Source organism: Coturnix japonica, chromosome 14 (genome assembly GCF_054131305.1).
Source record: "Coturnix japonica strain WE chromosome 14, WE-NBRP24, whole genome shotgun sequence".
Taxonomy (NCBI): Eukaryota; Metazoa; Chordata; class Aves; order Galliformes; family Phasianidae; genus Coturnix; species Coturnix japonica.
Genome location: NC_140676.1, coordinates 3,678,674 through 3,705,964, shown reverse-complemented (window position 1 = coordinate 3,705,964; position 27,291 = coordinate 3,678,674). Strand labels below are relative to the sequence as shown.

Sequence of the window (27,291 nt, the reverse complement as noted above, 5' to 3'; positions counted from 1 at the left end):
ATAAAGGCTAGCCAAGGTTCCATTCACACAAGTAAAAATGAGAAGTGGCATCAGAATTTATTTGGGATTTAGGTTCTGATGTAATAACTTATGAGAGTTTTATTTTATTAGCATTAAGCCTGTATTTGAGTGTGCATTACATCTTCGGTAGTGTCGAGGAGACCTGAATCTGCTTTGCTGCCTTTGAAATATAACCAAAAGCTCATGTATTATCAAAAATAAAATCATTCTTTCTCATTCTTTAGGAGTGGTTTGTGTCACTATTGAAGTACTTCAGGATGACAGAAGAGACTTTCAGTTGTGCCAGCTGAAATAACTGACGTCTTCACTTCTAAGAGTGAGTTTAAGATTCGGTGATATATTAAAGCTTACACTGGTTGCACGCAAAGCAAGGAGAAAAAGGGTGATGCACTTTGTTGGTAATCTCCCTGTTAGAAAGAACGGTCAAGTCTGAAAATGGAGGTAGTATAAACTTGGGAAATGTTGAGAATTCAGGTAAAATACTTTGGGTTAAAGTTAACTGGCAGGTCTGAAGCATTTGAGTGATTTAAGGAAATGTAATTGCATTAAGGCTACATGTCCTCTTCAAAACAAGAAATGAGAAAATTCCTTAAATTAAAAACCACCAGTCATGCCATTCTCTATACTATGTTTTGAGGGGGGTGGGAGGAAAATCAGTGTGTTTGGCATTGCCAAATCTGCACTATTGCTGGAGAAAAAAAGTTTTGTGCAGAATTTTGCCCAAGCACACGATTAATTTTAGCTGTTGTTCACAAGACATCACAGCTTGCAGAGAACCAGCATAATCACTGCCTCGCAGCTGTGCTGCTTTCCAAATTACTTGTTCCAGGGCTGGAGCCTTCCCAGTAGACGAGCAGGTAACTTCTCAATCACAAATACCTCATTTGCCCTCTGCATGGTTTCCCACCAAAAAAAGCAGGAGAAGGCATGCTATGCAGTTAGCTCCAGCTCTGCAAGTGTGAGATGCTTACTACTTGATTTTGCTTTTTGAAATTCCCTCTCTTTCCCTTTTACTAACGGCTGGGCAGGAAGACTGAGAGCTTAAGGGATCTGACATCTATGACTAAGACAGTTAATACGCTGCGTCATGAAGCTGCCAACGGGAGCCAGGTAGCAGTTTGCCTGTTAGCATTACGGAGCAAGAAACTGACGGGTTTTGGGGTGCGTCCTTCCAGCATCAGGAGCTGCTTTGCAATGTTTTCAAGCTGCAAGCATACCAGGCAAATGCAAAGGATTATTCCCCCTCCCCTCTCAGTCCCCATTAGTTCCCAGCCCAGCCTGTAATTTGGCAAGATGAATGAAGTGTTTTCAGAGTGTCATCACTCCTGCCTCTGGCAGCTTTGCTTCCCCAGTCTGCCTTTCGCCTTTTGGACCTGTCACTCAGCCCTTTGGCAGAGGGGAAGAGGGGGGAGGGAGGAGGAAATCATCTCTTTGCTAATCACCTATCACAGGCAATGAAATCCCACAGGCTGCGTGCCAGCTAGGTACATTTCAAAGGGAAATGGAGGGGGGCAAAGTGTCACTCAAGGCAGATATTTATGAAAGATGACAGTTTGCAAATATCTCAATCTTGGACAAGGCTGCTCCAGTGACACAGAGGAGTGTAGCAAAATTGGAAGAGTCAGCAGCCAACATTTATTTCATCAGGACCTGTCCAATCTTCAGTGATCGCTTGACAGTCTGGGGATTGCTGGCACAAGCACGACCTCTTTCTATTGGTTGCTTTCATTTAGTTTGCATGGATCAGTCTAAAGAGTTGTAATAAATATGTAAAGGAGGATAAAAGGAGTAGTTTTGCAGAGCTGCAGACTCAATGGAAGAACCGTTCACAAAGCTGCTCTACCCTTTTTAGCTATGCCAAATAGGAAGAGTAGTAATTACGCTCCTATTGATCGTTACTGAGTGGAAACAATGAGATAGAAATGGTCCCATCTCACTCACGGAGGCCCCTTGCGACTCATGAGCTCTCCCACTGCCACCAGCAGCTGCAGCCCTTCTCCCTTCTCATGTGGCACATGAGGGGCAGCCTTCAGGGTTGGGATCTAAAGTTTGCAACTTTCACAGCGGCCAGTTATGTGTTTTAGAGCCTCTTTTCCACAATTCCACCCCAACAGAGAGATTCGACCAGGCCTGGCTCTCCCAGCTTCCATGCGATGCCGCCATTGAGTGAGGCACTGCTGCATATGGCCAGCCAATCAGAGGGCTCCATTGCCACCACATGACCACTCTCAAGGTTATATTATCCCGCCCCTCAGGCTTGTGCTGGCAGCTCTGGCGGCCATTTTGAGTGATGTGATTGTAGTAGAGGAGAGGGGAAGAAGGGAGTAATGAGGAGTAATGAGAGGCTTCCCATGTGGTAATGCAGCTGTGTGTGAATGGGAATGCACTCGTCAGAGGCAGCAAGGAGTTGGGACACTCTGGGAAGCAGCGGAGCAGAGCACCGAGCAGGTAGGAGGCCAAAACTTATTGTGTTCTTAGTGCAAGGGAATGGGGCTGGAGGTTTTCCCCTCCAAGGAGGAGAGCTTAGCCCATAACCCTTATGGTGATACAATACAGAGCTTCTGAAAGGAGAAACTGTCATTGTTTTGAGTGCAATTACTGATATTAGTTCATTTTAAGATAGTGGAGTCACTCTCCATTCTATCAGGATGCTCATGCGGTTGTATCTTCTAAAATGAGCAGTGAAATGAAAGTAAATGTACTGAGAGGTCTGCGTGTGTCAACTGTGACTGTTCCCCAAGTGTTCTTCAATATAAGCCTTGGTTCTTGCTGGGTTCAGTGATGTTTGTGGGTATGCTGAAGTGGTGTGGAACCTAAGGTTAGCATCATGCTAGCCAGAATGGTAGTAGTTGCTGTTGTCTTCATTGTCTGCTGTGCTGGTGTGAAGAATCTTCCTCTGAGGTTTTCTCTTGGACTTTCTGTTGGCAAGGCACAGGAAAGCTGATGACGTGAGGGAAGAGACTTGCACCTTCCCTCTAGTACAAATACCTTTGCTAAAACAAGTGATTCTTAGAAAGTGATTCCTAGTGATAAAAATAAAGTGCTGTTAAAGACGAGTTAATCATTGCACTCCCTGCAAGTAGCAGGAGGAGGCTATTCCAAAGTAATTGAAGTTACCTTCATTATTCTTACTTTCAATTACATTTCAAAATCAAATAAGAAGTTGCCTTTCAGACAGTTTCATGATCTAAATCCCAGTTCTGTAGTTTCCACTTGATGCTCAGGCAAAACTTCTGCTTGATTTTAACATTTCACAACTTTTTGGAAGAAACTTACTGAAAGAAAGAAAGAGACTGAAAAAAACTTTTGGTCTTTGAAAGAGCAGAATCTCAATCTGTCCCCACAAACACATGTGTAGGGCTTGGAAGTCACCTGTCTGTTATTTAAATCTATATTCAAGCAACTGCTTTTCAGGTGCCACCTTGACGCCAATTAAGCACACAGCTGTGCATCTGCTCATGGGTATGACTGGACTAGATTAGTGAAGTGTTTGTAACTTGGCCACTTCTGTTACTGCAGAGTAAGCAGAATGATTCTTAATAATTACTTAACATTTAATGAAGGAAATCAGTGGCTGTGTCTGAACTATGTAAAGCAGGTGCAGAATCTAGTTGCTTATTAGCCCTTGAGGGGGTAATTGGCTGAATGTTTTCAGGGCTGGTAATGTTAGCATATGCTGAAGCATGAGGAGATGTTCTCCAAAGTTGTTGGATCTGGGGTGCAGTAAGAATTTATATAAACTGGATTGCTTTTAACCACAAATGTACCTGCAGATGACTCAGAACCTGCGTGTCTGTGCCACATACCAGTGCTTTAGTCCTTTGAAATGCCTAATTCCTTGCAGAAAGAGAAGAAACTTTAAAAATAATAATAATTGAATATCATTCAATGGAATTCATCCCACAGGACAGAAATTCCCATACAGGTCAGGAAGAAAATACTGTCTCTTTTTCTGAATATCACTTTTCATACGGTAAATCCCTTAGAGTCTTTATTGTGGAATGAATAATAGATTAATCATTCCTCTGTGTGCAATGCCGAGGCTCTCTAATGTCACTGATTATTCTATATTGAATAAATAGTGTTGCTAGGTTGATATGTTTAAGGCAAATGAGATGCTTATTGGTATCCAAGAAGCTAGTTAGCAAGATCCATTTTCCTCCATTGACTTCTACTCATGTATTAATGAGGTTCAAAAATGTCTTTTCTGTGTGTATCAGATAAACGTGCCTTTGTTATTCCCTAGAAGCACACAAATATTTGCTCCGTTTATATTTGTATTAATGTGTCAGTGAAGCTAAATTTTCAGAAAGGGTATGAATACCATATCCATTAAGCCACTTAAAAGGTGAGTTCTGCAAAACTATGCTGTAGTTGTTGCCATGGCAAATATCCATATTTAGGGAATCGTGTGGTATCAAATCTAGCGTACAAGACCAAAAGACTCCTGTCTCCCCTGACTACTGTCACCTACCTGTATGTGCTTAAAAAGTTTTAATGGCTGAATGAGCAGTGTATTGAATGGTAATATAGGAGTGTGATGTGTGAAAAACGCAGTACTTCCCAGGGAACGTGCTGAGGGTGGAAGAGAACAGTAAAGGACAAGAGTTGAATGCAGCCCAGTAATTGGTGGGCATTACTGTCACGGTTCTTGTGGGTAGTGTTGTGTACTTTATTCTCCCTACAGATGAGTAAATATACTCCTGGACTTGAATTCTGTACAGTTTTGTTGCACTAGCCCTTCTCCTTTGCCCTAAATTAGTCTAAAACAGTTGTTTTCTTCTCATTTACATGTTTTGTTGTTTTTTTTTTAACTCCTCTTTCCTTGACTTCTCCAGTGATATCTACAGGTGTTTGGACGGCTGTTAGTCTTAAGGACCAACTGATCTTGCAATTATAATCTTAACGTAGATCTACTTTACCACTTAATCTTTAATTACAGGTAGTACTAGATGATCTTTTCCATATTTTTTTAGTGATTCTTAGTTTAACTTTCTTAGAATGTTCTAAATGTAGTGATAAAAATGCCACCCGATTTTGATGTAGAAGTTGGGAGAAGCTAAAAGTGACCAGAAAACTGACTGAGAAAGTTTGGAGGCTTTCTGTGGTGTATGAAGAGCCAGACTAAAATGATGCAATTTATGTTGCCTTGTAATGGGCAAGCATCTCTAAATCAACTTATTTGTTTTCCTTCTGTAAAGATGCTGTAGAGCATGAGTGAATTAGGATGTGAACTAGGTTTGCTTTTGCCCCGCAATACTTTTAAAACAAAACAAATAGTGGATGTGATTTTGAAATCAATACATCTGAATGTTGGCTTTGTTTGAAGGCTTCGTGTGGTTAGATGAACCGAATGAAAGAAAACCAATAAACGTGCCTTAAAAATAACCTAATCAGGTTTAGTATCAAATCCTGACTGACTTCACGGCTGTTTTGAAACATGGACATCCTGGGGCTGAATGGAGAATGAATTACATGTGGATGCTGGGAAGAGGGAGTAGAGATTAATATATAGAAAGCCAAGAAGCTTACTCCTTTTCTTCACCTGCCCGAAGCAAATTTCCTGGAAACATCTGCAAATGCAGTATAACGAGAAAGCAGAGCCGGGCCCATACTGTGCAGGAAGTCCCAGCCTTTGTCTGCTGCACTGGATACAATAATATCAGGATGGAGGCAGAACGGAGGGCATCTCCATGTATAAATCCAGATCCCTTTCTTCTTTTGCTGGTGAAGGGAAAAGGGGAGACCAGGGAGCAGGTTGAAGAACACCTGGGAGCCATATGGAATTTACTGATATTTAATTAAAATCTTGTAGCTCAAACATTGCAATAACTTAGTAAGGAGTAAAACTTTACTGGATTCGGTGTAGTAAAGCCTGAGAATATTCGCACGTTGCCTACAAATGGTGGTTGTCTTCTAATGCAAGCTGAAAGAATTGTTGTTTCTTTGTGGCTCTGATCCAAATCCACAAAACCAGCAGGGGAGCCTCTGGCCTCCAGATCAGGTCTGAAGCCTGGTTGGTATCTCAGAGCTTCTTGGGTGTTTTGAAAATGTATGGGATCAGAAGTGTCTTTTTTTCTTTCTCCAGACATTGGAGTGCTAGCAAAGAGTCGTGGTCAGACTCCTGTAACTGACACTTTTGTTTGTACTTAATATGTAAGAATGAGATTGATTTTGATTTCCAGGTATAACTCTGTTATAACCAGACTCATGTAAACCTGTTTGGGGAATTCCAGATGGTGGAAGTATCATGAGAAGAAGTCTACCATCAGCGTGCACAAAAGTCTGGTAAAATATCAGGACTCAGGGATTCAGATTCCTGACAGAGCAGTCAGCTTCAGTACATTGCTTTCCCAAGCATAGGGTGACTTCTTTGAAAGAGAGGCTTTCCTCTGTAGTAGACCAGATACCCAAGCTTTTCTTGTGTTTGCCAAAAGGGATCCTGTGCCATGCTGCGTGTTCCTCATACAAAGACAGAACATGACTAAATGTACCTACTAAAATAAGGTTGTAAAATCCTCTCTCCTGTGATTTTTATATCAGGCAATTAGAATTAACCAGCATCTTGTAATGTCATCAAACATAACCTGATTTTAGCTTGTTTATCATCAAAGCTCTGAAATTCAGGAAGAAATCATGAACCACAGTGGTATCTGTGGGTTTTTTTTGGCTTTCCTTGTGGATAAAGTATTTCTTTTTCTGTGGTCTGGGATCTGGTTCATACATCTTGAACTGGAACACTATATACAGACTTGCTTCAAAATTTCTTCTCCTCTGAAGCACCTGAGCCAATGTTATGATCTGTTGAGCCAAATGCAGTCTACATTTTGCCAATAAACTGCACTTCAGTAAGTGACCAGATCTTACACGTGAACCTTGCATAACTTACAGAAAGTTGGCGGTCGTGTATTAGATGAGCCTGTTTCAAGTTACAGTACAGTATCAAGGTTGTAAATATAGCAGTGCAGTCCTAGAGTAACATGTTGTATTTTCTGTGATGGCTGGCAGTCTTGCAGGTACTTAAAAGAAATGCGTGCCTAATGAAAACCAAGTCTATAGAATGCTTCGTTTCATTCTCCTCTCCTAAAATGTATGCATTTCACACAGATGCGTAAGGATACAGAATAATTACACAAAAAAGCCAAAAGTGATGGTGTGTTCATTGCAGGGCATGAAGGGGAGAAAACTCCTGGGTCTTTGATTTTATTTTTATCTGTATGCAATTACATAAGTCTAGTTAAAAGAAAAGCAGGATATGTGGCAATAGGTTGAGATTTTTGTGATGGAGATCAGCAGCTCAGTTTGAAGAATAGTTAGAAGGACACTCATGGAAAGGTTATTCTGCAGATGAAGTGGTTGCTGTTAGGATTTCTTGAACACCTAGGGCAGGAAAGCAAAGGTATGTTATATCCCTGATTTGATTCCTCAGAAGTACATAAGATAAATTACATCTAATGACTGGCTTTGGAAAAGAAAAGAAAGCAGGACTGCCACCAGTGTCTTTGAAATACACTTTGAGAGTTTTTATCTGAGACTTAACACCCGAGTAGTCCACTGGAGCTGGTCAGAATGGCACAGATGAATGTAAGGGGAGGGCAAGGATGACTAATTGAAAACTGGGAGCACTTTGCAAACTCTATTACATGAAATGTGAGTAGTGTAACACGGCAGAAACAAGGCAGCGGCTGGTGTAAGCAGTTAATTGTGTTGTACAGTGGCGTGTTAGAGCAGCACACTTTGTTAGAATCTGATCTACTGCCATTTCCATCGTCCTCGTTCTTTGATGACTTGGGTTACAGAGATGACCATTTGGGTGAGAGTGTCTCCAGGGAGCCAGCTTGCATTAACCTGGACATTTCCTCTGTTTGATGTGCCTTTATCACACTGCAGTGGCTCTGGTTATTTTTTTACTAATGCACAGCAGTGATTTGTTAAAAGAGAATTTATTTAATTCAGGATGAATATAGGCTTTTACGTTAAAAGCCCCAGCTAGTCTTTACCTGTAAATGAGGAAGGATTATTTGTCTGCTAACATCAGTGTCAGCTGTAGGCCAGAAGTGCTGTTTTCCGTAAATATCTTTTAGAGTTCACTTATTATTAAGGGGGAGAGGGGAATGTGAGAGCAGGCGTCTTAGCAAAGTTACTGAAACAATTGGGTAATGGTTCTGCAGCACTGTGGGCTGCTTTAATGCTCTTGTTACTGTTCCAGAAGGAGCTGCAATCACATACACAGTTCCAGTATTGCTGTATCTGTATTCCTCTCTTTGCTTTTGTGTCAAATGTGTGCTTGCTGAAGTTCAGGAAATACCAGCTTTTATTCTAGTGCAGCCCTAAACTTTTCTCTATTTCGTGTCTATGCTCTCACTTTGGAAGTAGTTGGTGTTGTTTGGGTGTGAGAGGTTGTCCTGAATTTCTGAATTGCAAAACCTCAGCTACATGAACTAATTGTGAAGCTTTGCAGTTCTTGAGAAGTATGTGAGTTCCTGCTTTTCCTCATTTCTCTCACAAAGCACTTCATAGAGGGTCAGGAAAACTATCATCTGTTTGCTTGCAGTGCAGGCATTGATAATTAAATGTGCAGAATATTTTGGTACTCCAGAAGCATGTTCCAAAACAACCAGCTTTGTGTTTAAGAAATAGGAGTATGGTAGGATGTTTTGACTTGGGATTAGGATACAGGACTGTGTGTGAATTTTTGTATGGGTGAAATGGATAATTTGAAGCTCTTTGAATTTGAATGCAGTAAATTAACAAGTATTCTTTCTGGGGCAGGTTATGGAGCTTTCAAGGCCTACAGTTCCTTCAAGACCCCTAGGAGTAATTCGAATCAGGGCCAGATGCTGTAACCCTTAGCCCAGAGTGAGAAGTGAGCTTTCTAGTTGTGGATTTGCAGATACTCACACAACTGTGTCACCACAGATCTGCTCTTAAGCCAGTTGAATTCTGCTTTTTCTGCTGTTTTGCTGGATACTGTCTGTAGTCACAGCTGACTGCATGTGTAAGCATAGTAGTAAGTTTGGGTCAAGGCCATCATCCCTGTTCCAGGAGAAATACAAATAACTGAATAGCCAGGTAGTGATAGGTTCATTGTTCTGTATTGATGTTCCTATGCTCCTGATTGCATCTCTCGGATGGAGCAAGTGTACTGCCTGAGGTCTCGGTTGTGTGGGTTTTGATTCACTTTACTAACAAGTCCCTTCACAGTTAAGTCCTGTATAAGCTGTTCTGATGCACCTATAGAACATGTGAGCTGAGCAGGGAAGGACTGGCTGCGTGTTGACTTGCTGAGAGCAGCAAAAAGTTGAAGCCTACGTAATGTGCAGGAGCACACTTAGCTCCTGCAGTGGAAGTGCTGCAGCTCGTGATGCTTGTGGGAGATTTGTGGGAGAGGGAGTAGACTTTTCATTAATCTCTCAGTTCAGTTTTCCCAAGTGCATAATCAGAAAACAATTTCATGCGATGAAATAATTGAGATGAAGTACTTTTCTGACAGGTGGAAAGTGCAGTATTATATTACCAGTATTATTTTGTACATGGGACCGGATTGCTCGCATTTCAAGCGCTTCTGCCTGCCTGTTGGCTTCTTAAAGCAGAGCACAAAGTCTTGTTGGCCTGTTAAGAGCTGTGGCCTTGTCTGACAGGAAGGTGTGTGCATAAAGCTGTGATTCACAACAAAGGACATAGCAGAAGAATGTTCTGTGAGGTACAGAACTATCAGGTTCTTCCTCTACTTGCCTGTGGATGAAAGTCATGCTGAGGAGCAATGTGTCACTTCTTGCCATGTGGCCATCTTGTCTGGACCTTGATGGAAGTTGTACACAGTGTAGTTATGAGTGCTGAAGCCAGCCATGGTGAGGTTCCAATGAGGAATAAAGTATATGCTTTCCCTTACGTGGTTTTTCAAAAATGAATTATGCTATTAAGTGCCAAGAAGAAAATTAGCTATGAGCTTTTAAATTTAAAATGATCCCCTTTTTAATTGTAAAACAGTGGCACTTAACTGCTATTGATCCAACAGAGACACATTAGGGAACCGGGTCACCATAACTGTTAATATTCACTGCTTAGTGAAAGAGCATCAAAGGACATTTTAATGTCACAGACTTTCTTAGGGAGTTTTTAAAGAAAGCTTAAATCGGCCAGCCTATGAATGAAAAGGACATGAGGTAGACAAATGTAGAAACAAATGTGATAGCAATTTTCTGCTAATCAAATCATAACTCAGAATTGATTTTTAGGCAAAAGCTTATGTCATATAGATTTCCAAGGCATACCGACATTTACAGATCTAGAGTATGTTTTGGTTTTTTTTTTTTTGTAGACTGGGACTTGATCAAAGGTGGTTGTCAGAGAAGGAAGGTTTAGTTAGTCTCAGCAAGTTCTTGGCCACTGTCTTACTCCTAACCTGGAAAGTACCATTAAGCAGGGAACTCCTCCTTTAAAGGCATATGTGTTTTTTTGTGGATACTGTGGTGAAGAATCTTGCTCTGAAAATCTCTTGATGTGCCCACCCAAAAAGTGAAGTGCAGGATGTGCAGTGTTATCTCAGAGCACCAGGTGGTATCTCCATGTCTTTTTGCAGCCCCTTGCACAACATACTGGCTTTCCTAATGTTGGGTTAAATTTATCTGTACCGTTCATAGTTAAGGGGAGAGAAGAATCTTAAAAGGAATAATTTGCCCTTGTTTGAAAGTGGCTGCATCAAAAATTAAACTTTCTTAAATACAACAACTGACACGGAGCTGAAAAGGATGGGATATGATTAGGGACGTTTCTTCCATTTAAAATAAAAATAAAGCAAGGTAATTGCCATGCAAGACAAGCAGCTTTCTGCCTTTCAGGGGCAGCTTGGAGAAATCTTTTATCCATGAAGACCTTATACGGGAATTTTAAATGAGAGGATGCCTTTATCCTATAGGATGGAATTTGATAACTAGGCTCCATACCTCTTTCACTTGGGGTGATTAGGTCTCTTTCACTCTTGGGATCTGTGCAGTGCATGGTTTGTGAAGGAACTGATAGTTCTTGTCTCTGTTGTGAAGACAGTGTGGTTGTAGGAGCCCTCTTGGGACTCTTATAATGATCAGTACAGAAAACTCAAGTCTATCCTGGAGCGAGAAAGAACATCGTTTAATGAAAACGTTGTCTGTTATTAATAGAGTGATGGTAGAACTGAGGAAGAAGCAGGCCTGGGGGGCCTGGGGGTCTTCGGCTAAGTGTTTCTACACTGCTGCTTTCTTTTTTTTTTTTCTTTTTTTTTTTCCTTCTCAACCCCTGGAAAAGAGCAGTTACAGTAACCTCGAGGAAGAGATACAATCAAGAGACAGCCCAGAGCAAGAAAAGGTCTCTGTTGTTTTTCAGTGAGGTCATTTGTAGTTCACAAAGCAAGGTCAGAGGGATGAGACTGCTGCAGGCTCTACACACAGTCACTATCACTAAAAGTTAAATTTTCATTTTTTTTCATAGCTGTCTGGCTGTATTTTGTTGGGGACTGTGTAGGTCTCTTATTACAGAGCATCTTATCAACGGTATGTTCCATAACAAGCAAGTGTGTTTGCCTGACTTCCAGAGACTTGTTTTGTTAATCATACTCTGTGAAATCAATTAGTAACCACACAGGAATGGGTGCACGTGGGACATTAACCTATAAACTAGCAGAAAGATAGACTGAGATTACAGCTGCTCATTCAGTGAGCTTGCTGGATGATAACTAGCCCAAGTCTCAGCCTCTTTCTGTCATTGTTAGGTCTGCATTTATTTTCTTCCTGCTAGCATCCACTAGAAAAGAGAGGGATTTTAATGGACCAATGGGCAGGAGAGCAGTTTCCCATACGACTGATTGTATTATAAGAGGTACTTGAATTATTCAGAAGGTGTTCCTGTTCTTGCATATGGGGCATGGTAGAGTAGATCAGCTTAGCTGAAATCAAGATAGGAGCAAGCAAGACTTGGATTTGTTTGCAGAGATACAGGGAGAAAATGTGTCTCAGTCTCTAAGCATATAATACACATCCACAACATTGGTGAATGTAGTAATTTTATTGAGAAAAAAGCTTCTCTACACATTTAGGTGAAAGTGATTTGCCACCTACAGGGTTTGTTAGTCCTATGCCAACCCTTTATACGTGATACAAGTAACCCAAAGTTTAGTTTGTAGGTGATAAATATGATTTGAAATAGTTTTTTTGAGTGGTGTCAATATTGAAAGGTGTTCATGACCATGTCGGGATAAAAAATATTACTTAAATTTCTCTGTAACTCTTATTTAGATGCTAAAACTATAAGAATAAGCACCAAAGAAATATTTACTTGATTGTTATTGTTTGTTTCCTTTTCTGAAGAGACACAGTGTGAAGTGTATGTGCTTAAAATCAGACATATATTTAAATGTTGTGTTGTACTGGGCTGGTATTTGGTGGACCTGAGCTTTGCAGGGCTGGACTCTGATATGTTCCAGTGTGTGACTTATTCGTGTTTCACAGAGGCTATTCAAGGAGTTAGGTACCACTCTGCAGGAGTCGATATGTTAGAAACTGGCCCAGAGTTTGATAAATCATTTTGAACAGATGTTTACTATTAAACTGTATCTAGCACACTGCAAATACTGGAAATACATTGGGCCACAAAGTATGTGAGTGATATTTATGTAATGCCAGATTGCACACACATGTTGGTGAGTACTTACCCACTGGGAAGTCTCCCTGAACTTACTCAGATGAGCAAGGGCTTGCAAGACAGAGGGGTTGCACAATTAAGCCCTCAATAAATTGATTTATAAGCAAGCCACCCTGAGAATGCTCCAGGGGGGTCTACAACAATATCATATATTTTCTTCCACAAATTATAATTAAAAACACTCTTAGAGCTCTTCTAAAAAATAAAATAAAATGGAAGCCCAACACAAAAAGCAATGATTCTTAAGAGCAGGGAAAAACAGTGTTAGAAATAAATAAATGAAATGCAGTTTGGGATTAAACGACTTGACAAGGGTGATGAATTGTCATTTACAATCCCTCTGTCTCTCTTTTGGGTGGAGTTATGGCTTTATAGATGAAACGATTTGAGCTGCTAGGACTGTAGGTATTCTAGAGTACCATCATGTCCTTAACAGTCAGGGTCGGGATTGTATGTGCTCTGCTCCAGACTGAAGAATGGCAATACAAGCTGTAAAGAGCTGGAGCAGCACCCTGCTGAGCAGGAGTCACTCTTGTGAGTTATCGTTTCCTCATAGAATCTGTTGAGCTTCCTTCAAAAGGAAAGGATGAAATTGGCATCTCTCTGGAACCAGGTCTCATCCTTTTTCTCGTTGTTTTGAATAATACTTAGAATGCAGTGGTGCTTTAATGTGAAGGGCAGATGAATATAATAATTTAGCAAGAAAGATACTTGAATGCTGTGTGCTCGTAACTTGCTCCAATAACATATTGGAGATAATTATATTAATAAAATACCTAAAAGAATGATCTCAAATCTTAAATATTCATTGCAAATGATTCTATAAGATTGACAAGCAAATCCTACACAGACTCTTAACATATATGCTCCTTCATGCATACACACACACAAGATGTGGATTAATAATTAATTCATAATCTGCTTTTCTCAGGCAAGAAGCTTCAGGCACAGGCAGGAAATGCCCTCAGGATGGGTTTCTCATAAGGAGCTGCAGATGCTTCAAATGGAATAACTTTTCTTAAGTATCTGACAGCAAGTCTGTTTGAGAACTGAGTGTTTTGAGCCACTGTCCACTAAAGCTGAGTGCAGAAATACTGGAGTTTGTGTAATGCATACTTCTATAGAGAGGGAGAAATAAATATTGAAAGCTTTTGTGCTTTCTGTTGGAGGGGGTTCCATTTAGGTGAGAAAATATGCGTGTCTAGGGTTAGGCTTAGAATAATGTAACACATGGCCTCTGATTGACTGCAGAGTTGTAATCCAGGTGTTGTGCTAACTGTTTTAATTGTGTGGTGTGGTGCATATGCCTGGGGCTCAAATTGGGAAGGGAATTGGAAGGAAAACAGTGTTTCTCTTGTTGAAAAATGTAATTAGTTTCATAAATATAGTAGTAGACAAAGGAAGGGGAAAAAACAAGATCACTTTGTTAAATGTTTACCAGTACACCCTTACAGGTGCTTGCATGTGCTGAGTATTTAATGTCAGTGCTATAAGAAACTGTTCAAATCCGTATATCCCAAAATGCCGTCCTTTAAAATGATGAATATACTTTTTCCCCCTGTATTCTTGCCCAGGAAACAAGTCACGCTGTTCCACCTTTCTGAAGTTACAAAGGAAGGTAGTGTGCAATTTCATAAGCAGAGTGTCCAGCTCCCATAGAAACTGCATGAGACATTCCTTCCTCTGAAAAAATGCTTCTCAGTGTCAAATTAGAGTCAAAAACCAGTGTAAATGATCCACGTTTTCCTCTGTAATTTGTGGTGCTCCATTCTTAGAACCGTTTCTCGCCAAGTTTGATATACATTAGACATATATACATTATTATATATATACATATTTTAAATGTATAATAGAACTTAATTTTCAGAGGTTGTCCTGAATGCTAAAAGGTGCTGCTATCAGGAAAGTTCTTCTGCTGAGTTTTGTCATGCTTCTTTCCAAAATACTCCTTGTGCTTCACCCGGCTCTCAGACGAGGCAGACACAGTGAATTTCTCTGGGTAGATTTTCGCCATATCTTGATCTCTTACTGTGTCACTTCACATTTGCATTTTCCACAGGCTTCAAGATGATAGCATTCAGATTCTAGCTCTGTTCTTGTGCCTAAATCTGATCATTTCCTTCAGATTCCTTTGTCAGACCAGTCAAAGTGGTTTTGTTGGGTTGCTTGCTTGTTTGTTTGTTTTTTTTCCACCAGAGACTTATAGAATCAGGTTGACATTAACATATACTTTGTGTCTAAACATCTAAATATTAGACCCAGCTTTTTAAACAACTTCAGCTGCTGAGTTTAGTGTGTGCTGTTCATTTATTTCTAGTATTTTTTGTTCTGGCTATTTGTTGTACTGGTTCAGAAAGTCACAGAAATCTTCCAATGCTAAACCAAGGAGCCCAAACACATGTCAGCCTATGAGGCCTGATGATCAGTGAGTCATTTCCTCATTTGGGATGAATCCCAGGGAAAGTGCTGTATCAGGATATTGATAGGATCTGAGTGAAGAAGCTTCTGCTTTGAGTATTCAGTGGTGGATCAAATCGTGTGTTGATGCTAATCAAATCATCAATTATCACTGTGAGAGAAAGTATATTTCATAATCTCTTTCACATAGACACTTGAAAGAATAGAAGAAAATCCTCCTTCTTGATTCTTGGAAGGCACCTGCACTTTCTTAGCTCTGAAACAAAATTACTGCAGAATATCTGTAAAGTCCAACCACTGAAATAGCACTGCATAGAATAAAGGGAATACTTGGATAGAAGATGACCAGCAGCTTTTGGAAGAATTTGCAAACTGACTCCTCCTACAGCCTTCTTGATATTGAAATGAGTGGCTTAGCCTGCCAGCCAAGCAGTCTGAAGGAGGAAAAAAAAAAAATAAAGCGGATTCGTATCCAAAGAAAAGACCACATTGCAGATGCCTTGACAGAAGACACAGCTTACATCTGCCTTTAGGATCCAGAAGCTGTGGAATGTCTGAAAGGGAGGGATGTGTTTTGGCAACGTTACCTCATCCATGTGTCAGGGGAAGCATTAACACCATACTTCCATCCCTCACAGACATAGATTGATGGAAGCAACATTCTTGTAAACAAATCACAAGGGGCCACCTCGCTCTCCTCTTGCTTCTTCTCACCAGGCATATCCCACAGAGCCGTATGTCTTCAGCTGTGTTAGAAGCCAGGCAAGACAGAACCAGTGCACTGACACCATAGGCAGCCAAAACTGTTGTGTTGATAGTGCTATTTTTCTTCAGTGTACTGGAGTATATGCGTTGTCTTTGTTATCACAAACATGTGCTGTAGAGAAAGCTCTTCAGGCAGGAGAAGGGGGAGGGAAGGGGAAAAGAATTGAGGGAACCAAGGAGTATTACTAGAAAATAACATATAACATTTAAGGAAAGAAGGGAAAACATCTAGAGAAATAATGTGTACAAGAACATGCTTGCCTTTCACATGCTCTTTGTGATTTATTTTACTCTGTCAATTACCAGCACAGTTGTTGTCTTGCAGTTTCTTCTTTAGATGAGCCAGCAGCGAAGCCATGATGTGGCGTAATGTAATACAGACTTTTGCACTTCCGTAGCATCTTTCATCCCACCCATCATAAAGCAGCATATCAATAAAAATTGATTTCTGAACTTGAAAATATATTGCATTATTATTTCATAGGAGCACCCAAACTTTCCAGATCTGTATGAAGGAATGGTGCTGTCTTTGTAAAGCAAAATACAAGATGCAAGCAGAGGACAGCCTTGCTTCTGTTACTTCATTTTGAGCATCCAGGCAGAATCTCTCCTTCTGAAAACTGAAGAATTGGAGGCTGGGGTTGGGAGTGGGAATGCAGTTAATTTAAAGCAAGTGCTGTTTGTCTCAAGTGGAAGAGATCTCTCAAAACTGTTTGGAACATGCTGGTGCTTAGACACTGCTGGACCAAGTGCAAGTGATCCTGCTTTCTACTGTGGAGCAGTGCAGAGAGAAGCTGATAAAGAAACGGGATAGCATGAGTGCCTGCAGTGTGCTTGTAATATATTACTGCTGTTAGTAAATGTTGCAGCTTCTTTCAGAATAAATACAGATAACAGCAAAGTGATGCACAGGAGCAGTTTGGTGCTCTCATGCTCTTACGCCAGTGGAGTATTAAACTGTTGGCAGTAATGTATGTTAGCATGTAGCCTGGTATGGCTGGGTCTGTCAAAACAGTGAACACCTTGCATCCACCCTCCCACACTTTGAAGGGCTGCTTTTGGCCTTGTTCTTTCTAGTCCCATTAGCAGCTGTAGTGCAGTGGGTGCGTTGTGGCACACATCTTCTGCTTAATATGCAGCCAAAGGAAAACCAGTTAGCACAGCACAAAACCCCGCAACTTAAGCCAAAGCACAGTAAGCAGGATTAAACAGAAGCATGCTACTAAAACCAACTGAAATGCTAATGTATATGCATTTGGCATCAGTCAAAGGTCTTTCAGCACTGCATCCAAAGCAGCATGGCATATGCAGTTTAGTGGGTTGCTTGCCTGTTCCCTCAGTAACTCTTGAATCTCCTGGTAAATTTCAACTATGTTTGATGTTAGAGCTGAGATCTCAGGCACTTCGGCCCTATGGGTTGTGAAAACACCAGTGGGTGTGTAGGTAAAAAGCTCAAGTCAGTGACTTTTCTGAAGGTGAATGCAGTGTTGTGAGTTCAGCTGTTTTGAAAGAGACCACAGGAAACTCACAAGGTCAGTATAAATACCCCAGCAACAGGAGGAACTCTGGTTAAGGCTCACACCTTATTAGACGCAGTGGAACCCAAACATGAGACAAAATATCACAGGCTTCATATGGTCCATTCCTCCCAGAACAAATTGCTTTCTTATATTGCAGTCTGTTTTTGTGGTTATGAGGTGTAACTTTTCCATGTCCTCTCACTTGCACGCTGGGTTTTACAATGCCGAGAAGGGCTGTGCTGCTTTGTGAAACTTCACTGCAGGTGGCAAAGTTTGGAGCCAGGAAATACAGGCCTAGCAGGGAGCAACCAGCACGTATCTATTTGCCCCGTGCTTAAGCCAGGAGGATGCACCTCAAGGGACCTACAGAAGGCAGTAGGTCCAGTTTTCATCTATAGCCTTCGCTTCAGCACAGCATTCACTGCAGTGTAAAAATACCCCAGGATCTTAGCGCGCTCTCTGCTATTTATAATCCTTGTGAGATGCCAGACATGTGCGTATATCAGTATGACACTTTCAGAAAGCACTGCTGCTATTTTAGCAGCCCTCTAATGAACAGCGTGGGCGAAGCCACCTAGACAAGCTGATTGAGAAAAGTGTTGCTGAGGGAGGGCTGTGGTGTTCTGCTGAAAAAAAAAAAAACCACCCACCGCACAACTTTCCTTTTTTTTTCTTACACTGTTGCCATTAAGCATGATCTTAAATGGCCCCTTTCTTCCTGGCAGAACTCCTTCCCACTCTCACGTGGTACCCCTCCCCCAAATGTCTTGATTAGTGGCTGTGTGTATGCTGGTCAGATTCTGGGATTAATGATGGCTAATTTGTCTGAGGTTGGTACAGCCTAGCCAGCAGGCTCTCTACCACCAGCTTTTGCTGCCATATGGGTAGAAGCAGCTGTTTCAATTACTTTCTGTGCCCAGATGTGTCAGACGAGACACCAGTGCTCTGCGGGGTACGCTCAGCCGCTCGGCAGCTAATTACTTCAATCGCGTGTCGAAGCATGGTGCTGTATACTGTAAAAGGGGGTTTTGAAAACAGCCGAGTGCCAGCTGTCATTATGCCTCACATTGATGTGAGCCTGGTAGTCTGTGACAAGATTTTAACTTCAACTTTCTGGGGATCTTAATGCATACAGTGTATGTGGCTAATGATGAGACCTGTATCTGCTTAGTGTGTGTCTATTTGTGTACATACATACTTCTGTTGCAAATGTTTACTGCTTAACAGAAGCTAAGGAATATAGGCAGTGTACTGTCCATGTATTCAGAATACTCTCAGCTGGTGTGAACCATCTCTGTTAACATCAGCAGTTCCAGACCCTCATACCAACAGAGCATTTCCTTAGGCTGTATATGTAAAACCTGGTTTGTATTTTTATCTTCTCACAGGCAACAGTGTGACGTTGGAGTCATTATATATTACTTAATACAGTCCCATTGACATAAGATAAATGAGGCAGGGAAATCAGGTCTATCAGATGTCTGTCAATTAGTGTGTCAGTCTCATTTTAGATCGTACTTGCCACACTCAACTACTTTGCTTTGATCCTCTGTTTTTTCCTCAGCATCCTCTTAGTGTCAGCCCCTAAGTTTTGGCATCCAAAATACTCTTCCTTCAGCAGGAATTATGGCTTACAAAGTTCCTTCTTTCTTCTGTCACTTGCTTCTGATTCCCAGCCTTGTACACATGCCCCCTCTTGGGTGCATCAGCAAAACCACAGAGCTAGATCTCAGCTGGATCAGAGAACCTGCTGTTCTCTAGAAGTGTCTGGTTGTGTTACCATTATTACATTGTTTAACATAGTACATTTTTCCCTCAGCACCCTTAAACACAAGCTGCATATACTCTGTTGGTTTAAATTCATATTTTCATTTATTAAAATAGAATTCCCTGAATAACATAAATTAAAATGTAAATTCGAATCAAGCCTCTGTCCTCTCCTAGGTGAGAGCCTCATAAAAAGGTTAATGGTGCAGTGAGTAACGTCAGAAAGGTGTTGCGGTCATCTGCGAAGTGATCAATGAATCCAACTGATATTCAGATTAGTGGAGCTGGTTGAGGGGAGGAGAGTGGGGGAGGGAGAAAGAATGAGGAAAGAATCTGTTATAAATATACTTCTTACACAGATTACTACGAGCAAGTCTGAAAACAAGTGCAGAGCAAAGCATTTAATGCAGTGCCTTTGGCATTTTGGGCAAATACTCTGTAATTTGGGGTAGTTACTAACATTATCATCATCATCATAATACATGTATTTAGGAAAAATAAACATTTGTTTTGTGCTAATTCTATGGTAATCAGGGTGATTGTACTGTACTTAGCTACTGTTTGTTACCATGGTTATTTCTAGTGGTTCTTGGTTATTAATGTCCTCCAAGATTCAACAATCTTCAGTAGTATTTCAGCTCACTTTCCTCCAATAGGCATAAGTATCCAGGGGCTTGGGGTTTCTCATTCTAATGATCTGTCACAGGGCTTTATAAATAAAAATAGATTTGCTTCCTGTCAGACAAGCACTAGACACTGGCTTTTTGCTTACACAAAGGTTGCTTTGCTTCAGCCTAACAGTGTAGAGGCCCTGGAGTTGAGTGTCATCTATCTAAGCTTTATTTATATTGCCAGATGGGTGCAGAGAAGCCATTCTGTAAAGGGAGTCAGTCATGCCCATGTGTTTTCTCCAGTCTATAATCTGGTAAAGATGGACAGTGTTGCAACATACTTGCAAGTGAAATAACGGTTGTCACAAAGAACAACATAGAAACACATTTTTCTTAATGTATTCTAGAAGCTATTTTTAGTCTTTCAAATGAATTTTAAAAATCAGAACAGTATAGTGGCAAATAACTTCTCCTTCTTAGGATGATGGGCATGCTCTGGGAGGGAATTAAGAATCAGATTTTATACGCAGGGATAAGTTAGTGCTGCTGATTTTTGGATTAATCCAAAAATATGGATATATTGTCTTGTCTATAACAGAAAAAAAATGTAGTACATATTATTTGGGAATTTTCTGTTCGACATTACACATTGCAGTGTCTTGAGATTGTTATGTGCTGTATGAAGGAGTGATAAAATCCCAGATACTTCCAGACAGGATGGAAGACTCTTACAGCAGAACACCTTTGTACAGATTTATTCCTGATGTGATGCGTGTGGTGTCTTGGAACCAGAATAGTTATTCTTCAGATAAATGCACCCCTTCTTCATTGATTTCATACTGTATGATTGTCTAATATAAAAATCGGATGAGAACATATTCAGTAGGATTACTGCAGATATCTCTGTGTATATGATAGGCAGGTTGAGACCTGAACCAGATCAAGTTTGGATCTGATACAGGGGCTTAATCCAAATCAATCATTCTGGTTCCAGTGTTAGAGCAGAAAAGTGATGGGAACAGGAGGGAAGGGGATTATGGTGAAACCTTTCTGCACTTTCACCCACTATTTGCAGCTACACAAAATCTAAGAGGAGAGTAATTGAGTAATTACCCTTTTTTTTTTTTCTTTCCCTAACAAGGGGGCTGACTGCAACATTTATATATTCATGCCCACCTGATGCTTGATATACTTTGGAAGTATTAAATTGAGGCCAGTACTGTTGAGATTGTCTCTAGATTTAGGTATTCACATAGGTCCTAGTTCTCCCGTCATCACCTGACTGTCAGTCTGTTGAAAATGGTATACTGCAATAATGGAAATAAAATCAACTGTAAGTCAGAAGGAAATCAAGCCTGTTATTGGAAAGGCGTGGTTTTCAGATATGGAGAACTGCCCATCTCTCTTTGTAGATGGACTCTGGTTGTTGTAGGCAGGGTTGCTTTCTGACACAGCAGGTATTGTTTTAACTGAGTTGTAACTGAACAAATGAATTGTCATCTGCTGAAGTGGAAGTCAGAAGTATAAATGAATTGCATATATGTGACAGTTTTGAAGTTTAATAACTAGACTAAAGAGTGGAAAGCTTCCCAGAAGTATTACCCGGGGAGAAGTCAAGAATTATCTAATGTGGTTAAATAGGTTAAAAGGATATCCACATCTTGGGTTTTGATCAATGTGGGATTGACAAGTTGAATGAGGAAGATGTAGCCCTAAGCAGAAGCTTGTATTTAGGATGAGCTGTCAACTGAGGGAAGAACAGGCTAGAAGCTGAGCCGTATGATTTAATCAAGGAATCTGACAGGCTCACTGAAAATTTCTTAGAAAAGACACTGAAAATAAAAGTCAGCATCAGTAGATTTGATTCTCTTACTTGCTCCAAGAAACACGATTTTTAACAAAATGGAAGTGGAGACCACATTCATACTTCATCTGTTCTTACAGGCTTGGGTAGAGGATGATAATGCTGAGATACATGAGGGAAAAAATTATACCCAGGAAGAACTTCACCAAGTTATTGAAAAACCTAAATAAAGAGATGGGTCTTCTCTCTGTGGACTTTGTAGCACGAGTGAGATTATGTGAGTTTGGATATGGATTGCTAATGTGAGTTGAGCTATAAAATGAAGCAGGTGATGTCAAACCATGACAGAAACCAGATAGGCCCAGTTGGATTTCAACATAATTTGTTTTGTGTTCGTTGAAGTCTCATAGCTCGATTTATGGAGACTAAATGGCATGGGAAAGCCTGCACGATGACTTGAGAGTTAATTCAGGATTAGGATGTTTCACGGCTTCATTGGCTCACCCCTCTGGTGCATAATGTGGTTGTATTCTTCTGAAGGAAATGGCTTCTGGTAAAGGCCTTCATGAAAATATCTGTTATAGTCACAGTTTGAAGAGTTAATGTTAAGATTTCTTTTGGCTTATAGTAATGCATGATTTAAAAAAATTAAAAAAAAAATACCATTCAATGCAATATTAAGTCATGAATTAATGACCTTTAGACTCCTGCCGGGTCCTCAGAAATCAATATGTGTAACATGCAACAGTTGAGGAAAACCTAGGTAAAAATCCAGCCCTTGGAATCATCCTAAAGGAAGGGAAAGAATAGTGTAGGTGAGTGTGTTACTGCAGCCTTTCTGAACAGGGGGAGAGGGGAATGTGCGCATTCTTAGGTTACACATAAAAATAACATTAGTTTTTCTTCTCCATTTTAATGATTGAGGAGAGAGGCTCAATGGTATCTAAAAACTTCAGAGCTGGCTGATAACTCACAGAGCTCTTTGAATACACCACTACTCCAAGAACAAGACAGGAACCGTCAAGATAATTGTCTGATACAAATCCTTTGTTAGAGTAATAGATTTTGTACTGTCACGACTCTGAATTATAGCCATATGAATGATGAAACATGTAAATGGTAATTCATCATTAACTGTGTATAAGAAACCAAATTATTCTTTTCAGTTCTGTTCTTATATCTTAGACATGATGCATTACGTTATGCTGTAATTTATGGACACAGTGTGAATCAGCCAAAAAGTTTTATTCTCTTCCAGCGTGTATAGTTTAATATTTAAGCTTCTTTTCCCTCACTCATTCAATTTTTCTTTAATTGTAATTTATTTCCTCAGGGAAAATTACACGTAGTGGCTTTGTTCCAGAAAAACGGGGAGCAGCTTAATACGGCAGTTTTGGATTTGTCTAGAAGTTTTGATGCCAATAGTCTGTGTAACTTTGAGGAAATCATCCACTCTTCCCATGTACACTGGAAGGGGGGACAGCGATGTGCAACTGTGCCATAGCAGTGTCACTTCATACTTCAGAGACCTGTCTAAGCATGGGGCTTCTTACCTTCTTCGGTCAATAATTTGCTTTATCAAGATAGGAAGATAGGAAACACAGAAGCACATTGCTGAATGAAGTCCCCAATTCTGGTTATTAAAACAGTATTTTCTATTTCAAAAATAATATCAAGTTTTCTGACCTAGAACATCTCAGTTTCACTCTCACTGCTCCATGACATTCATTTATTTCCCTATTGCAAAAAGGCCTTTCAGTCCCTTCAGAGAAGATGCTGGTGACACACTGTGGCTGAGACAGTTCAGATGAATAGCTGCTGTTCTGGGTACCCAAAATTCTGAGTTCAGCAGAGGAAGAAAAGGCAGGGAAAGGTATTCACAGTAATGAATTGCTACTGTAGAAGTCATTGTGTAATTTGACTTGGTTTATTGACAGTATTCGTTGTGGCATATTCTGTACAAGCTATAGCACACTCCCTGTTGGTCACATAGATGGCAGAGATTCTGCTCATTTCAGTCAGAGCGGTAAGAGCAGACTAAATTAAGATCAGAATAAAGACTCCACGTTGTGGTTTAATAGCCAAAGGACGAGCAGATTTAGTAGTAATGCTCAAGAAAGCCATTTTAATTGACTTTTCTGGAAAAAGATGTCTGGTTTCAGAGAAGTTTCCCCCACCTTGATGTCCATTTCCAATGTGTGGGTTTTTTTTCTCTTACTACATCTGTAAAACATAGAAGTACTGTATTGTTTTATCTCCCAGGGAAGATATCCTTTCTTCTGGATGTAACCCTATCTGTAAATGACTTCAGAGTTCAGATTCCTGTAGGTGTAGTGGATATATGGCAATCCAGGCTGTAATTTACAATAACCCATTTTCTGATACCACTTCCATGACTTAACACTGAAAGTATGTTGTTGGAGAGCTGCTCTGTACTGCCATAGTGAGGGAGACTTACTGTGTCATGGTAAATTTTTTATTATTTATCCTGTTGTGGTAATTTCATCTGCTGCCACAGACGTTTGCTCAGTTTGTGTTGCTGCCTGGACACGTTTTCTGATATCCCTCCTGGAATAGGCAGATGTTCCTAATGGACAAAAAATTTGATGCTTGCAGCCTACATTGGCTAGCTTTAATATCCTTACATACCAAATAATTTTCTCAGCTCTCATAGCTGGGTTCAAATCCTGAGCACAAAATACTGATGAAATTGAGCAGAACTGCAGGGGAAGAAAACATGAGCTGTGATCTTCATATAATTGGTTAAGACTGTTGTCTGTATCTCTCTTGATGTCTTACTGTATTTTGAAGTGGTGCCCTTGCTTATTTTTATAGAAAAAAAAAAGTCATAATAATTTGGAGAGTTTGGTTGTTTTATCATGGAGTGCATCTATATCCTCCATTAGAGTTGCCTGCAGAATCAGTGAGTGCTTTCCAAGGAGAAGTAAAACTGCGCAAAGTAACAGTTTAGGAAATGCTGACTTTGCAGCCTTCTCAGTGGGGGAGATGTTTGAAGCATTTATGATCTTAAGTCTTGGAAATGCAACAATAGTTTTACTGAAGAACCCTGTGAAGTTGCATTTTTTCCTCCTTTTCTCTGTTTATTCCACTTCTATTCACCTACCATACAACAAGTGGGTAACATGAAGAGACCTTGCTCCAAAGATATCTTCTGGCAAGGTGAAAAAGCCCCGCTCTAGCAGTGCAAGGTCCCCACAGGTAAATTAGAAAGATAGGTCCTTTTCAGGGTTTTGACTGACTACAGCTGAATTACGATGAATGAAAGAGATGCTGGGGGTGGAAACTGGAGCGGAGGGGACTGTTTTCCCTTCAGGAACATCTTCTGTTCAAGCCTGTGGCTGATACTCAGCTTCATTTCAGTGCTCATCATCACTAATCCAAAGTACAAATGAGTATCTGCACTTTTAAACAATCAGAGGTTAAAGACAACCCAACCGTTCATGTGATCTCATTATACTGTGCTGATTGCAGTAGATCAGAGATATTTATAACCTTACTTCATGAAGTTGATTCCCAGTAAATGAGTTCCCTTTTCAAAGGTTAAATATTCATGTCCTTATTTTCTGTCTGAAACAGTCTAAAGTTTTGAACGTGCACTAACTAATGAAACTATCACAGCCATCTTCAAGAACATGAAGTTCTGTCTGGGTATCCTGACTCCCAGAGTTACGTCTTGCACAGACTGCTTTGCACTGTGTAGGTTTTCACAGCAGATGAATCTCATGACATCATTAAATTGATGCAGTCTGACTTAGCCTCGCTTGCACGTGCAGAACAGTAGTAGTAGTACTAATATCTTTTATCTGTTTTCCTCCTACTAAGCTCAAAGACCCAGTACAGTTAACCTCCAAGGGCACTAATTAATCCTTTCAGCCTTGTTTAGTTCCCGATTCTAGGGACAGGTGCATGCACTCCCCGAAAGGGTAGGGGTGTATCCCATGTCGTCATTCTTTTATCCCCCAGTTAACACCAATTTTGATAAAGCAGTCTTTAGTTTATTGATTTCTGAACATGCAGTTCTCCCATTTACCAAACACTTGGGTTACTGAGAGTTCCTTCTGTCTAAAATAAATCAGTATATAATGAGCTAAGTTGCACTTTCATTATCTTGAACAATATAAAAAACTGGAGGCCTTTGTACTGGAGGGGTTACTCTGTTACATATTGGCCTGCTAGAAGGTACAGGCTAAGAACGGTTCATCTAGTGGAGATTCTGCTGATTTCTGCTTCAAAATGTCTGAAATGATGCTTGCAAAATTAAACTCCCAGAAATGTCTGTGATAAATTAGGAAAGCTTTGCATTCAGAAGGCGTTCAGAGTATTGAGGCATTCTGCAGTTACATGTCACAGAGGTATTTATGCTAGAGTTTACTTTTTTTTGTTTTCTTATTTTGCCTTTAGTGTATTTGCTTTAAGCAATAAATAGTGGATACAGGCATCGTTAAGATCTCTGACACACCGATGCTTGAAAGTCAAGTCCTTGTACTCAGTGCATGGAGAGTTTATCATTGAGAACATAGTAGAAGTTCCCTCATGCAGACTCCCACAAAACAGTCCAGATGTTCTCTGAAATCACTGATACCTTCTTCAGGTTGGTCTCTGTTGCTCCTAGAAGGATGATGTGTCTGTCCCAGGCTTCAGAAAAGGGAGAAAAAAGCACAATTACTCATTGGCAGTCCCAGAGGATTACTCACCCCTCAGCCTGCTTCTGGTGTCTCTGGGTAGCTTTGCCCTCATCCAAGCTTCATTTCCTTTCCCCTGTGCAGGTACAGATTGGTGGGCCAAGTGAGATGATGACAGGTACACCACTGAGCATGGAGTGCTAATTTCATTGAAATGGGAAAATAATGGCACCAAGGCCACAGTGTTCTGGGGGAAAGACATTGAATCAGAGTGTCAGCTGTATGGGACAGGAGTAATTCCTGGGTTTTTGTTTTGCATCAGTTGTGCAGCTGGTATGGGGCTGACCCACAGTATTTCCTTCTCCCGCCTTGAAAAACAGGAGTCTGTGGCAAAACTTTTTTTTTCTTTTTCTTTTTGAAGATCTGTTTTATAACGTTTTTTTTCCTGAAAATTATGGATGAATAATGATCTCCCAATTGCCCTTCACAATCTCGAGACGGGCAAAGAAGTTAATAAGCCACCTCTGTAGCCCCCTCCCTTCTCTGTACAGACATTTTTTACCACATGGGTGAGCACAAAGAAATAATCAGATAGGAGATTTTTCTTCTAAATTAGGCCTCTTGTTTGTAAACTGAAAGAGTGCTAATGCACTTCAAACTCAGCTGTGTACCACATACACACACTCGGCCCAGGAGTATTATAAAGAGTGGGAGAATAGGGGGTTTTGTTCTATTCTTCGGTCTCTTTCTATATGAGAGGGCCATTCATTCAATCCCTATGCTTCTCTCTCTCTCTCTATTCCTCTCCATAATGCCAGCATTAGCTGCAAGCTGCTAGCTGTAAAAGTGCTTTGATGTTGACCTCTCACTGCCATTGACAGACCCTCATTGGTGGGTGAGTAGCAGAGCAATAAGGGCATGTGTGGGAGAAAAGAGGATGAAAGCCTGGACAGCTAGGAAGGGATAATATGAACAGATTCCTGCCTGTTCACTTAGTTTCTTTTTTTTTTTTTTAAACTGGCTCTTCTGATTACAGAGGTTACGAACCAGTAAAACTTCAGAAATGA

The 27,291-nt window shown here is 40.5% G+C and overlaps 1 long non-coding RNA gene across 2 annotated transcripts in view; it reads left to right on the top strand.

Annotated features, from left to right (window-relative positions):
* The window catches only part of LOC107318880 (uncharacterized), a 98,974-nt gene that overhangs the window by 5,433 nt on the left and 66,250 nt on the right, over nt 1–27,291 (top strand). The window contains exon 2 of one of the 2 annotated variants that reach the window (XR_004308544.2): nt 246–337. This is a non-coding gene — a long non-coding RNA (uncharacterized LOC107318880). Of the gene's footprint in view, nt 1–245; nt 338–2,285; nt 2,470–27,291 lie in introns of those variants that run through there. The other variant, XR_001557569.3, reaches the window with a different exon arrangement.